The sequence below is a fragment of the Branchiostoma floridae genome, chromosome 10 (assembly GCF_000003815.2).
Source record: "Branchiostoma floridae strain S238N-H82 chromosome 10, Bfl_VNyyK, whole genome shotgun sequence".
Classification (NCBI taxonomy): Eukaryota; Metazoa; Chordata; class Leptocardii; order Amphioxiformes; family Branchiostomatidae; genus Branchiostoma; species Branchiostoma floridae.
Genome location: NC_049988.1, coordinates 5,773,694 through 5,777,930, shown reverse-complemented (window position 1 = coordinate 5,777,930; position 4,237 = coordinate 5,773,694). Strand labels below are relative to the sequence as shown.

Genomic DNA, 4,237 nt, shown 5'->3' with positions numbered 1-4,237 from the left:
GTCGTGTCGTCTTGATTTCACAAAAGTGAAGGATACTTGGGGGCGATCGCCCTGCCTGTAGTCCGGGGCGATCGCCCTGTTGGTAGCTTTGGGTGGTCGCCCTGCCTGTATTTGGGGGCGATCGCCCTGTCAGTACTTGGGGGCGATCGCCCTGTCAGTACTTAGGGGCGATCGCCCTGCTGGTAGTTGGGGGCGATCGCCCTGCTAGTAGTTAGGGGCGATCTCCCTGACGGTAGCTCGGGGCGATCGCCCTTTCAGTACTTGGGGGCGATCTCCCTGCTAGTAGTTGGGGGCGATCGCCCTGTCAGTACTTGGGGGCGATCGCCCTCTCTGTGGCTGGGGCATGCCAGTAGGTTTGCTCGGTCGACCTGCCAGTAGCTGGGATATAATTTTAATATAAGTATTCAAATATAATGAGCATGCAATCACACACACACATACATACGAAAATTACGCACTCTTAGTCCATTGCAATTAGGTGTATTGATTGGCAAGGAAAAAGGCAAAACTATACAACTGAAGACGTAAAACTACTGGTTACAATACAAATGGTGCAATCTACAGAGGGATGGACCCTTTACAGTTCATATTTAGCTTGATTATACTTGTATATATGTAAATACGGTTGTATTTTAGCAATGCCTTGTTGCACATTTGTCAGCAAAGTATTTCAAGCTATTCGTTTGTTACTGATAGCTCTAATTACAAGTTTTAAATCTACATGGCCCTTATCAAACGATTCAAGTTCAGCTTGTGCTCGATACAATTCGATGTGTAAACATGTAAACGTTTGCGGTATAAACTCAGTGGTCAAACATGGACACGAGAGAAATAACAATCAGAGACTACTGGCAAAATGTGGCATCACAACTTCACTACATCTGGGATTACACATTTCAAGAATTATGGTGCTACAAATATCATATGGCAGTACTCTAGCACAATATGATTAAGCCATTGAATGTATTGTTCGTGGAAAAATGTAGTCAAACCGAAATCACATGTACTTGACGTAATATAAAGCTTGCAATGTGCACGGTTTAGACAGTGTGCGAGAACGGGGCATCGGTCGTAGTGGGGAGGATTCAAAGCGTGTAGGTGACGTGTTGGAGAATCTTGCTGCACGGGGTCTCGGTCCATGCAAAAGGTTCCTTTTGAACGGCACTCAAGACGGCACATCGTCAGCGATCGCACGTTTTGATCGAATAGCATCTTTGATGCGACCCACTGGAAGATAACAGTTCTCCTCTTTGTTTGACGTGAAAGTGTGACAGTTGCAAGCGCCTCCGCAGTCACATGTCTCCTCGCCATGAAGAGTCGAATCACCTGTTGTTCTGAAAATTGAAGTTACAACGGATTTAGGGTTTAGCGCTTATACACTAGCTACGTACGACTGAAAACTTTGGAAACAGTTGTAGTGATCACTCAATTACACACATATACGTAGATTATGTGCACAAAGCCATTGCAACATAATGCATTATAAATTAAAGTGGATATAAGGAATCAGGTAGGCGATATTATGTATGGAAAAGAAATGAAAGGTATCTTTTGTAACTGACAATGAATTTGAAATATCCGACTTAAGCTGTGTAAGGCTATAGCTAGTTTCAAAGGATGTTCGAAACTGAGCGGCTGAACTTCGGCACAACAACGATCTGTTGAGGAACGTGGGCGCTAGCTCGTGGGACTAAGATATCGGGACAATGCCAATATCACGCAAAATACATTATCCAGTTTTAATTCTCTGACAATGCTTAGGTTGTCTTTAGGTACTTGAGTAATTGTTTATGATCCTGATGCGGAAACAATGACCACATGAAATAGTTCGCAGTAAGTGAAATGAAGTACTTGGTGAAAGTGAGCCGTTTTCAATGCGTGCTAATGAGGGGGGCGTGACGGCACGCGCCAACACCACGGGGTCCGCACTTCAGTACAGCCAAGGAAATTATCGTCAATTATCTGCTACGGATTACTCCTACGTGAAAACTGGCAGGGATGTAGTCTCCAAGCAGACCCTACGGTGCCTTAGAAATAGTATCAAAGCTGGCAAGGCACCGGTGCCCGTTTGACTCCCATAGCCGGCTATCTCCCTTTGGCCGGCTATACTCCTTTGCCAGCTTTGATACAATCTCTGCTTGGAGACTAGCTAGGATGATAGTTTTACAACCTTTCCGAGCCAGAATCTGGGACAAACGCGGCGAGCCGCGCCAGTTCACAGCGGGGGCTTTCCCCAGAGATCGCTGGAATAGACGAAGACAAGTATCGACTAGGTCAGTAGGTGCGTTGTACACACACAACGCTTTATATTGTCTGGTTGTTGTGTATATGTATATTTTGCAATAAAAAGTGTGCTTAACTAAACACCTCCTGTGTCAGGTTTTCTTGTTCGCAACTTGGCATCTTTACTGATCGTATTCACTTGGGTTTTTGAACTTCGCGGTGGCCAATGAAACTCCTCTGTCGACTTAACTTCTTCCCCAGTCTTATGATGCTATCTTATGCCCCCATAAGATCTGCTTGGAGATTAGCGCTGTCTATCGTTCTGGCATGCTGGGCGTGACGGCACGCGCCAACACCAGGGTATCCGCACTTCACTACTCTCTAAGCAGAGGTTAGGCTCCGGTTTTTTTTTAAAGTTTTTTAGTCGTTGTTATGGGGCTTTCTATTTTGTAATGCGTCTTGTATTGATTAAAAATCAATAGGGGTTAATGGTTAACAATTGTCAGTCAGTCAGTCAGTCTATTCAATTGTACATGTGTACAAAAATAAAGCCTGATTGATTGACTGATTGAAAGGTGTCAGTGCGGGCTGTAGTAATGAGGATTTCACGATGTGGTTAGCTCTCGGTCCCCTGTGGTTCTGCGGTAACCCAACCCGGGTCTCCACGGGGACAGTGTACATACAGACAGGACGGGGTGCCGTGTACACGCCGGTAAATATCCGGGGAAACTTACGGTGCCAACCTCGACACTAGTGCTATCCCGCCTAGATGCACCTGAAAACCCGGTAAACGTGTGGCAAAATCTATGGGAATAGGAGAAGATAGTGAGAAAAATTAGCCTAAACATCACCCCAAAACCGGCTGTTTTTTTTTTACGATTTTTTTGTCGTTTCTATCGAGCTTTCTATGTTGTACTGTGTTGTGATAATACAAGCCTATTGATAAACCTCTGCTTTGAGAGTACACTTCACTGCAACAAAGGAAATTATCGTCAATTATCGATCTGCTACGGTTGCGCTGTAGGTCGTTCTGGAATGCCCCAGCACCGTCAGATCGAAGAAGTTGGGCTCTGCGGCGTGTTCTCTATGATAAATTATGTCAAGCTGAAGGATTAGATCTACTGCGTTCGTTTCTAAACAAAGACAGGCGCTGCTCGTTGTTTATTGGTACTATCTTATTACTTTCGATCCGTTTTTGGTCAAACTATTTTTGAAGCATCCCTCATCACGGTTTGGTCAGGCACTGTTGTAAAATTAGGTAGGATGTTGACTCTCTGTTTCTTTTGGAATTCCGCTGCGAGACGGAATAAGACAGGGTGGCCGCAGGGCTGTCTCCAGGACCCGTCCCTCCGTCCCAGGAGGAACGGAAATTTACTTGCTGGGACGGGAAAAATTCACCCGCTCCGTCCAAAGCAAGATGAATTTCGTGACATGAAACTGCAATTTAGTAAGCTTACTTAAGTTAGATATGGCATATTCAATTTAAAAAATAGGCTTACGAATGCCAAATTTTGCATTTTTTCGTGGAGACGTCCTATTAGACCATTGCAAGCTGTGCGACAAATAAACATCGCCGCACGCGGCCGATTTGGAGACATGGAGATCAGGGCGGCGTGCTTTGCGTGTGGCGATTGCAACGCAATGTTCTACTGAAAGTCTGGAAGCAATCCTTGCTGGAAGCAAGGACGTATATAACGCTCTTGCTGGAAGTGATAGGGTGAGACTGCGACGTCATCTTTCGGTTAAAGGTGCTTATGTCGATTAGTATGAAGGTTCAAAGTTCAAACATAAGCAATCGGTGGAACAAGTAGACGCAGGACGTGTCGCAAACGTCACGAGACCTTGCGCCGACAACTAATAGAACTAGTGCGTGTCCATTCAATACATTTCCGATTGATATGTGTTTTTCTAAGAGGGGCGAGAATGCACGGTTTTGTTAAGTGTATGCAAGCTGTTATGATAATCGTCCTGTCACTTATATGTTTGTAGACTCAGACAGCCCCAGACGTGCAGC

The 4,237-nt window shown here is 45.1% G+C and overlaps 1 long non-coding RNA gene across 1 annotated transcript in view; it reads right to left on the bottom strand.

Moving 5' to 3' along the window:
- Positions 1 to 464: 464 nt before the first annotated feature.
- Positions 465 to 4,237, bottom strand: part of LOC118423815 — a 5,298-nt gene continuing 1,525 nt past the window's right edge. Inside the window, exon 3 of the long non-coding RNA XR_004832121.1 lies at positions 465 to 1,334. This is a non-coding gene — a long non-coding RNA (uncharacterized LOC118423815). The remainder of the gene's footprint in view (positions 1,335 to 4,237) is intronic.